Consider the following 11,123-nt stretch of genomic DNA (forward strand, 5'->3'; position numbering starts at 1 on the left):
TTCTGAATGCGCTAAATGGAAAAAAAATAGTTTAATGCTAAGCATTAAAAACCGCTTAAACTACCTCATAAAGAATGGTTTTCAACAAGGGAATAAAATACATAAAAAAAAAATTGAAATACAATGTGACAAATTTGTTCTAAGTATCAATGAAACCTACCAGAAAAAAAAATCCTAGAAAATAATCATTTTATAAAGAATGTTGATGAAATAGTACTGTCGTCAGTAATCTAGGATATTCACCTAAGAGGACATATCGTAGATAACGATGAACTGAATCCAGGAAATATCCGTAAGCTCTTTAAACTCATCTCTAATCATGATCCAGTTATAGCTGATCGGGTTAAAAGTGGCATGAAGAATGAGAATCATTCTAGATCTGCAATACAGAATAGAATGATCAATAAACTCTTATCTCTGGTGAAAGAATAAATGGCAGAAAATTAGAAATCATGTCTTTACTTTCCTGTCCAAGCTGATAAAGTCAAAGATGTTAGAAAATGAGAACAGTTGGGACTAGTTGCAAGATTTTATGTCACCCGCATGGTTTTGTTAGATGTTGAATGTATCAAAGACGTAATGAGGAAGTGTTTGGAAAAATGGGCTTTGTGTATGAATCTTCACTTGATGGAGCATTAGTCAAGAGTTGGGAAATCAGTGGTGTTCAGAAGGCATTAAAACGAAGACAACCTTTGCCTATTATGTACACTTCTATGGTCAAAGGTTTAATTTGGTTTTGATAAACATTACAAAGTATGTGCCTCAAGCAGCCTAACTCTTCTGTCTTCCTGAAAAAATCTACATCTTTCCTAATAATTCTTTATTTCACAAGAAGTTCCCTTCTATTCAACGAGAAATGTTTCGTGAAAAACAAGTAAGAGAACAGCAACATCTTAGTGACATGTTTTAGTGGTGTCGGGTCACCTTCTGTGAAACGCTCGGCTGCGTCTGGAATGCATAATAAGACTCTTAAGGTTCTTAAAGGAGTCTTCCACTGTCTTGTGGTAGAGCTCTCTTGCCCGGGGTACACTCGGGACACTATTCGATCTATTTCTCTTCTTGTTATTTTAAAGTTTTTTTTTTTTATAGTTTATAGCTTACATATGAAAGCTCTATTTTAATGCTGTTATTGTTCTTAAAATTCTCTTGTAGTTTATTTCGTTTCCTTCTTGGAGCCCTGTGCTAGCAGCAACCAGCTTTTCTAACTAGACTTGTAGCTTAATAATATTAATAACAACAACAACAACAACAACAACAACAACAACAACAACAACAATAATAATAATAATAATAATAATAATAATAACAATAATAATAATAATGGCATTTTCAGTCAGCATTTTTTTCTGAGAAAATGTATTTGTTTCCAAATTCAAATTATGCTAAACGTCATCAAAATAGTATAAATTTTATGTAAAATAGCCCTCACAACGATAATCTCTTAACGCTTGCAACTTTCATATTTTTTGTGGTGACGTGCAATTCCACCCTAGACCACCAACTGAATAACGTTCGCTTCCTCACCTCAAACGCCTCTAAGGGAGCCACCTTCCGATATCAACTTGCACAACAATACCCACTGGACAACTGCACAATATCCAAACGCATTATAACGGAAAATAAAATAGACATAAGTGATATCTATTACAATAAAACATATATTGCAATGAAACATATTTTGACAATAAAGGTTAACATATGGCGACCAATGCAATTAAATTAATCGAGTTACGAACATTAAAGAGGACAGATTGATTGATTGATTGATTATGAAATATCTAGCATCCTGATAAAGATGGCAGAGCTATGCCACTTTGTCGTATCTGTGAACGATGAATTTTGAATTTATCTAGGAAGGTGAAACTTCATGGGATGAAGCTTTAATGTCAAGAAATCAAAAGTGATGTTAATAAAAATACATTTTGAGTTCAAAAAGCTATTCGAAAGTTGTACATGTTTAGATCAAGAGGATTCATCCCTGACTCCAATGAGAGCTTCACAAAACAGGTTTCTTACAAAGAAAATAATTCCACCTTCAAAATAAATTAATACATCAAATATATCCACATAAATTATTATTATTATTATCATTATTATCATTATTATCATTATAATTATTATTATTATTATTATTATTATTATCAATATTATTATTATTATCATTATTATTGTTATTATTATTACCATCTAAGCTACAACCTTGATTGGAATAGCAAGATGCTATAAGCCCAAGGGCTCCAACAAGGAAAATTAGCCCATTGAGGAAAGGAAATAAGGATATAAATAAACGATATGAAAAATAATAAGCAATTCAATGAAATATTTTAAAAACGGTAACAACATTTAAACATATATAAACAATAAAAAGCATATGTCAGCCTGTTAAATATAAAAACATTTGCTGCAAATTTGAACTTTTGAAGAGGAATCAAAACAAACGCTGATAAATAGTATTACAAAAAATCACCATGTGCCCGAAAATATAAATGTAGGAAAATTAAACTATTCGTAAGTATAAATCATAAGAAAATAAATTAATATCCCGAACACAATCAAGAACAACGAAAGACATTTGACACTTCCGCTTTCGTCATGCTACTGAAGGATGTCATCGGGGGAAAAATTAAATTAATCCAAATATATTTTAACCGACTTATATTTAATTCGTGCTAAGCAAGAGAGAGAGAGAGAGAGAGAGAGAGAGAGAGAGAGAGAGAGAGAGAGAGAGAGAGAGAGAGAGAGAGTTCTTTTGTCTCCTATTGTTTTAGGATCTTCTTTGTCATTGTTATAGAATTTTCTATTGGGAGACTACGGCTTAACGTCTACGGCTGTTTACTTTTTCGACTCGGGTAAGCAAATGTCATTTCAGATAACACAAGATGTTGAGGGAAGAGCCAGATGGTATAGCGATTCTTTCTACCTAATTTACCTATATTTATTTGCTCAAAACTTCAAGAGTCAAATTATATTCTTAAGAGTCCATTTCTTTTTCTTGCTGTGTACTACATAAAAGTCGACTCACTTTCCCGTCTTCAGTAATGCACCTAAAAATACGACATAAAGAAAGAGCTGAGTGTTCACAAATGCAGGAAAATATTCCCTTTTTATTACATCTATAAATGTGACTCATTTTAAATATCTCCAAAGCATAATAAAAAAGAATTCTCATGATTTACGAGTGCAGTCAATCTGAACCTAATATTAATTAACATTAAAGTGGATTGACAAATTTGGGTTTCTTTTTTATTTTAAAAACAATCTTGTCTTTAACTCCATTACTGAAAATATACGTTCAAACACTCACTAATTCTTCCATATTCTACATTTAGAAATGGGGCTGAAGAAACATCAAGACCAGTGTTGCCAGGTTTTCCAAATGAGAAAAGGCCCATGTCTGATCAACTGCAGCTTTAAAAGGCCAACCTAATAGTAGAAAAAGGACAAAAATATAGCATTTAAGGCTAACAATTTCAAAAAGCCCAAATTTAGGTATCTAGCACGAAAAAAGGACAAATTTGGAGTTTTTTTGGCCCAAAGAAAGGCCCACCTGGCAACCCTGATTGATTACATCATTGGACTCAAGACTTGACTCTAACCAAGTACAGGAAGTGTTTAAATTGCCGCAATATCTATATAATCCAATTGGATCAACTAATATTACTTCAGTAGGGTTACATCAAAAGTAGCAAATATAGTAACCAAACCGTCAAAAATGATGTCTAAATATTTAGATAGATATACACGAGCACACACAGAGATTCAAGACATCCCAACCCCTCCCCCTTTCCTAACTATACAACCCGCTGGTTCGGCAATTTGTGGGAAAATGTGGTTTGCAAGTGTAATTCTGTGTATTCATTTCAATGTTTTTACTCTTCTTAAAAATTTTATTTGTCCTTGTTTCCTTTCCTCATTGGGTTATGTTCCCCGTTGGAGCCCCTGTGCTTATAGCATCCTGCTTCTCCAACTTGGGTTGTAGCTTAGCAAGTAATGATAATTATAATAATAATAATAATAATAATAATAATAATAACCCTTCTCACCAGGGTATAAATACTCCCTCTCCCTGAGCGTGACAGGATATATATATATATATATATATATATATATATATATATATATATATATATATATACATATGTATGTATGTATTGAAACAGATTCCCTCCCTGATGACATGCCTTCAGAGATCACCAGCGTCCTCTCCAACCCCCCCCCCCCCCTCTCTCTCTCTCTCTCTCTCTCTCTCTCTCTCTCTCTCTCTCTCACTCTATGTTTCTTTACACATTGGTGTATCTATCCCTCTCTCCATCTTTGCTGTTTCCTCCAAGAAGTACTTGTTCACGTTGTAAATAACTGCCTTAGCTTGACTATGTAGGTAGTGATATATAGCAAGCTTGGAGCAGGTGAATGGTCCATCCTGAGAGTGCGCGCGTGCCACACAGTGTGCAGCGGCAACGTCTGGCATATGAGTATAAAGGTGCAAAATAAAATTTAGAATAATTTCAGAAAGACACCATTTTACACACACACACGCGCATATATATATATATATATATATATATATATATAGAGAGAGAGAGAGAGAGAGAGAGAGAGAGAGAGAGAGAGAGAGAGAGAGAGAGAGAGAGAGAGAGAGAGAGAGAGAGTGTGGAACGGGGTTGGATAAAGAAGACGAGCAGGTGATTTGTGGATATATGGCTTAAATTAGGGAATCCGTTTAAAAAAAAGGTGCCCTCCCTTATCAGTCCTTTTTTGCTGCGTTGAGTAAAGCTGAGGAATTTACCCTCTTCAGTGTGTATATATATATATATATATATATATATATATATATATATATATATATACATATATATATATATATATATATATATATATATATATATATGTCATATATAGATAAAAATATACAAAACACAAACACATGCACGAAAACATATATATGTGTGCTTGTTTGTAGAAGCGATTAGTAAATGTATTACATTTTTTTTAAAAGTATTATTTATATAAATGTTCATTATTACCGGTTGGATAGTTAAACCTAATGTAAGAAGAATTTGAGTGGTAGCAGTTTCATTGCTTCAGTTTCGTTTTTGTTTTATCCTTCACAGTTCACAGTTCGTTTGAATCCTCAGGTCAATGGGGAGGGGAGAGAATTGTTGTCTTCGTTTTATGGTTTGGTGATTTTGTTAAATGAACAACTTAATGGAGCCACGGATTTTGTTAAATTTATTCATCGAGAGTTTTCCCATTTAATAGGCACGGCTTAGTGTCATGAAAGGGAACCTCTAAAGTTTGGGATGCTATAAAGTTTCTGAAGTGTAATTTTTGTTTGTTTTCTGTGCTAGTGTGTTATGCATATGTGGTGTAAAATAAAGTTAAGGATTAATATGTGGGAGAGGTGCCCGGTGCCTTAACATTTGCAAATTCTACACTAATGGATATTGATTATGTGTATACTTATTACTGGCATATCAAGTATCATTTTGCGTCATTAAAGCCATTTTATTTTATTACAAAATATCTCCCATTCTTACGAATTGTTAAATTTGTCATTGAGTAACAAACGAGTTTTTTTGGACATTTAATGTAGTTATATGTATATTGTTGATTCATCACAATTTGATGTTTGATTTGTTTAAAGTTTACTTGAACATTACTATCTTACTGTATTCATTCTTTCATTGATGTCTTTCTGAAGTTCAAGTCCCTTAATTATCATTTTATTTTACAGAAACCACTCACATTATTGTAGCATGTTTTCTCTTGCAATATTTGTATATAAAAATAATTTTAACAAAAATAACAGGCATTTCAACTTCCATCCCATTGGACTTTCTGTGTCTGCACACACCACAAACAACCCCCCCACTCACACACATATATACATTATATATACATATATATATATATGTATTTTTGGGCTCAAGCCATGTCGTCCTGATGGAAGTTCCTATAGGGTAGCTTCCTAGGGTATATTACAACTACGGCGATATTCCCAGAGAATTTACCTTAAGGTACCAGAATTCTAACTCCTGGAGCGAATATCCCTCGTGAAAGGGATATCGCGACATATCAGAGGACGTATTCTTGACACGCCACATGGCAATCTGCACCCCGAACAGAGATTTCGTCTCGCAGGGGGCAATTGGCAAGAAACGAATTTGGGAAAGAAAAAGGGGGAGCCGCCCAAGGCTCCCTATCTCCCGTTTCGTAAGCGTGCCTGGCGCCAATCCTGGCGCCATCTGTATTCCTTTTTGCGTAGCTTAACAACTCGGTGTTTTTTCCTGTGTTTCTCGCAAATCTTGGATTTATTCTGCTTTTCATGGCTTCTCCAACTTCGTCGGCCTCTGATAAGTTGAGTACCATGTCTTTTATGTATAAATGTAGGCACTTGGTAAATTTTTGAGTGATTAATAGGATTAATCTTTGTTACAAGAGCCATAGCCTACCGGAGGCGTCATGGACGCTGTCGCTCGCTAGGTATAAGTTTAGTTAGTCAGAGCGACATTCCCGGTTGTTTTCCTTTAATAAATTTTAGCTATTTAGCATTACATAGGATTTCCTTTTGTGCTTAGTATTATTTTGGCGAAGTATTCGCCATTCTGGCCTACGCTAGGCCATGTAGCCTAGTCGTTTGGTCCTAGTACTTCATGCATGATTTTGGTTTTTCCGAGTGTATTAAAATTTTATTGAAGCTTTAGGCTATGTTTTATACATTTAAGATTGTGTGGAATATTTCCAAGATAGTATACGAGTAAGTTTCGGTGATTTAGGTAATCGATTCTCTTGGTGCCTAGGCTAAGTTGCTTATGGAGCCTTAGTATACTTTCTCATACTCCCCGGTTGCTTTCTTTTCTTCGGAGAAGGTATGCAATCCCTTTCCCTCTTTTTAAGCCTTGGGCTTATCCCTAAGTGGTTTATCTGAATTAATTTTCGATAAAACTATACTGGGGTGTTACTGTACCTTCCTGTTCCAGTAAGTCTGGTTCAAAGAGGGACAGAACAACAGAGTTTTTTAGTCTGAGTCTGTGTTTGTCTGGCTTGGGGTAGAGTCTCCCTCGCTGGCCTGACACAGACAGAGGTGGCTTAGCCTCCTTAGGTCACTACCGAAGGTTTCTGTACGATATGATTCCTTCTTTTGTGATCTACCAGACTAGTCCTTGTTGCTGTTCTCGGGGGAGGATAAGTTTCTTTCCCTGGGAGTAGCAACACCTTCCTTGCTTTGGTGCTCTGGGAGCTGGCAAGTATTGCTGGCCTCCCCCGTTGGATCTCCCTTAGGCTAAGATGAGTTTCTTGGCTGCGGGTGATCCGTCACTAAAGCAAGGTTGGTAGGACCCTCTTTTATCCCTTCCCCCTCTATCTCCGTAATGGCCTAGCCATTACAGTACTGTACGTCATTCTACATCTGGACCTAGAATAGGTTAGGATGTGGAATTGACTCAGTCCCTTGCCGGCCGGCAGAGCTGCCGGCCGGCAAGGGTCTTCTGTTTTGAGTGCTGCCCGGACCTCCCTTGGTCCCTAATCCATGCCGGCCTGCAGAGTCAGACGGCATTGGCCAGGAAGCCTGAATTAGATTCTCCCCTTCCTTATATGCACTCTTTCGGATTGCCGGGCTTGGAGGTAGTGTACACTCTTATCCCGGCATCTATTCTGTTTTTCTTCTAATGCTGTACCCGACCCGGCTGCCGGCCTATGAGGCCGGCAGCCGGGCGGTTGTAGTCCTCTGGTTCTTTTGCTGCCGGCTGGCATCGGTCCTGTACCTTTGCCGGCCGGCTAATGTCAGCCCTTGTCTGCCGGTCACCAAGAGTGTGGCCGGCAGCCGGGTACTACCTTGTGTAGTTCCCGGCCGGCAGTCAGTGCCGGCCGACATTGGCTGTTGCCGGCCTGCAGAGTCAGACGGCATTGGCCAGGAAGCCTGAATTAGATTCTCCCCTTCCTTATATGCACTCTTTCGGATTGCCGGGCTTGGAGGTAGTGTACACTCTTATCCCGGCATCTATTCTGTTTTTCTTCTAATGCTGTACCCGACCCGGCTGCCGGCCTATGAGGCCGGCAGCCGAGCGGTTGTAGTCCTCTGGTTCTTTTGCTGCCGGCTGGCATCGGTCCTGTACCTTTGCCGGCCGGCTAATGTCAGCCCTTGTCTGCCGGTCACCAAGAGTGTGGCCGGCAGCCGGGTACTACCTTGTGTAGTTGCCAGCCGGCAGTCAGTGCCGGCCGACATTGGCTGTTGCCGGCCGGCAGTTACTGCCGGCCGGCACATGCATTTGAACCAGCGTTCTGCCGCCTTATAGCTGTTAAGTAGTATACTTTAAAGCTAGTTATGGTGTGTGCCGGCCGGCACATAACCTCCTATACTGTACCAGTATTCTTCAGTATAACATATACTGTAAGAAGAAAACTATAGTATGGGTTTTGGTACAGCACTGTGTGTTCTAACACTTTTGTGTTTTCTTGCACAGCCCTTTGCTGTTGCCCTACAGATAGGAAAGTGAGTTCTTTCCTGTCTATTATCCAGGATTTTAAAATCAATGCTTAGGTGTGAGCTCCACCTGTTTCCTCTGGAAACTTTGCATTGGTTACTCTAGAAGAGATTAACCATTTGATTTTATTATCTGGAAGGCTGCAACAATGGGTTGTGAGGGAAACACAAGTGTGTGTCTTTCCTTTCTGAATTGTTATGCTATACTATGCATATCCAGTGATACATAGTTCACTTGATACTCATGGAAATTTCTTCTCTTTACAGGAGGACCCTCCGAAGTGCGGAAGTGTTTTCTGCAACGTCCGCAGCAAGAACCTCTGCGGACATGAGTTTTGTAGGAGACACGCAGCATGCGCTGTCTCCAAGGATGATCTCCAGTATTGGGACCCTCAGGTATGTACTGTGTGCACTAACCTGATTACTGAGGCCTTTGATTCCCCTAGGACGGCGGAATCAAGGGATATAGCAAGGGAGAAGCTTCGTACCTGGGTAAGGGGCTTCCAAAAGAACACCTCTGGCCCTTATCTTCCAAGTGAGAAGATGAGGGCGTATCTTTTCCCTAAAGCATCAACTGATGCAGTGATTCCCCAGCCTCAAGAGGAGATCCCCCAAAGTCAGATCCAGGTGGATGCTGAAGTCGCGGTCGCGATGCAAGACATCCAGTTAGATGACAGGATGTCTAACGTGGACGAGCGTTTGGAGGAAGACCTCCTGGCAGAAGGCCAGGATGAAGTTCAAGCCCCAGACGTCGTAGAGGAAGAGGTCGACGAGGTGTCGGCTACTCCGGTTCAGATTCCGGAGCCTATTCCCTCAACATCGGCCGGTCTCCCAGTAGAGCTGGGACAGGCCCTCTCTTCTATTGTTGGAATGATCCAACAAATGCAGAAGGAGAATCAGGAGAAGGCGGCTGCTATGGAACTGTGGATGCAGTGCCTTGCAGAATCACATGGGCCCCAGAAAAGGCTCAATGTGAAAGACCTTCCCTTGTGCTCAGATGCTAACCCATGGAGGTATGCTGAGCACATGCCGATGACGACTGGAAAGATAGTCATCTCGGATAAGCTGGGCTCAGTTCCCCTAGAGGAGGTGGAATTCTGGCCCAGCAAGGCATCATATCCGGACTGTTATGTCCGACTGAGGAAGGAACCAGCTTCAAAGGAGGAGACAGAGCCGAAGGAGGTCATAGTGATGGACCATGCTAAGGCTCAAGCTCTACTTTCATCCTCGATGAAAGAGAGGGGCTTCTCTAACTCAAAGGTAGCTGCATTGAGCAAGAAGCTCCCTTCCTTTGTGTCCTCTCCTGCTAGAGCCTTCCCCTTTTTACAGAAAGGGTTTGCGGCTGTACTAAAAGCAGTCGAGGCCGGCAAGCCTTGCCCCTCCCTGGAGGAGTGTAAACCCTTGTCGCTGGCCCTGCCTATGGACCACAAAGACTGGAAGGACGTCCATCTTACGTTCTCAGTTGGAAAGTTGGAGGCTGATATTGCCGGACGGCAGTTCGGCGAGGACCTCCCCAAGCTGTCTGACTTTCTTTTGCGAAGAGAGTTCGAGACAAAAGAAAGACTGGCTGCCTCAATGTCTCTTCAGACTACTCTTGAGACGATGGCAAGTGACCCCAAGGTCCATGAAATGTTCATGGTGGTGGCTAAGACTCATCTGGCCACAGTGACGAAGGACCTTTATGGCTTCGTCAAAGCGAGGAGAGCTTGCAGGGAGTTCGTGTTCACTGCGGCTATGGTGAGGCACGAGCTAAGGAAATTAATCTCCTCCAACATTTGGGGAAAAGACCTTTTCCCTACCGATTTGGTCAAAGAAGTTGTTGATAAGGCCGCCTTGGAGAATAGAAACCTTCTCCAGAAGTGGGGCCTGGCTATCAAAAGAAAGTCTTCCCCGGATGAGGGTCCTCAACCAAAGAGGAAGACTATGAGGACTAGGCTACCGTCTCGGCCAGCCAAGCCCTTTAGACAGCAACAGCAACTGCAATTGCCATTGCCTCCAGTGCCCCAGATGGTGGCACAAACCCCGACCACTTTTCAGTGGGTACCCCAGGCTGTGTCGACACAGTCAACGGCATTCACCCCAACGTTCGAAGGGCAGTCTTCTTCCTTTCGAGCAAAGCCTAGAGGAGCAGCCAGAGGCTCGTCTAGGCGCCCCTCAAGGGGAAGGGGATTCAGGGGTGGTCGTGGTCAGGGAGGCAAGACCTCAGGACGGCAGTCCAAGGGAAATGATACCGGTAGGAGGGAGACTTCTGAAGTTTTGGGATCGATGGACCTTCGATCCCTGGGCCCACAGCCTACTCAAGAATGGACTGGGCTGGAGCTGGTACAGCACTCCACCCCCGTGCCTTCGGTTTTTCCAACACTCCACCCCGTTCTGGAGGAGTACGTTCAAGAACTGTTGGAGAAAAATGTGATCCGAAAGGTGAAGTCCATCAAATTCCAAGGGAGGCTGTTTTGTGTTCCCAAGAAAGACTCGGAAAAGCTCAGAGTCATTCTGGACTTGTCGCCACTCAACAAGTTCATAGTGAATTGCAAATTCAAAATGCTAACACTGCAACACATAAGGACCTTACTGCCCAAGAGGGCATACTCAGTCTCTATAGACTTGTCAGACGCCTATTGGCACATCCCAATCAGCCGTC

General features: G+C 40.9%; 1 pseudogene; it reads left to right on the plus strand.

The window, feature by feature from the left end:
• Positions 1-396: 396 nt before the first annotated feature.
• On the plus strand, positions 397-1,008 carry LOC137627210 (uncharacterized; annotated as a pseudogene).
• The last annotated feature ends 10,115 nt before the right edge of the window (positions 1,009-11,123 follow it).

Source organism: Palaemon carinicauda, chromosome 35 (assembly GCF_036898095.1).
Source record: "Palaemon carinicauda isolate YSFRI2023 chromosome 35, ASM3689809v2, whole genome shotgun sequence".
In the NCBI taxonomy this organism is placed as follows: domain Eukaryota; kingdom Metazoa; phylum Arthropoda; class Malacostraca; order Decapoda; family Palaemonidae; genus Palaemon; species Palaemon carinicauda.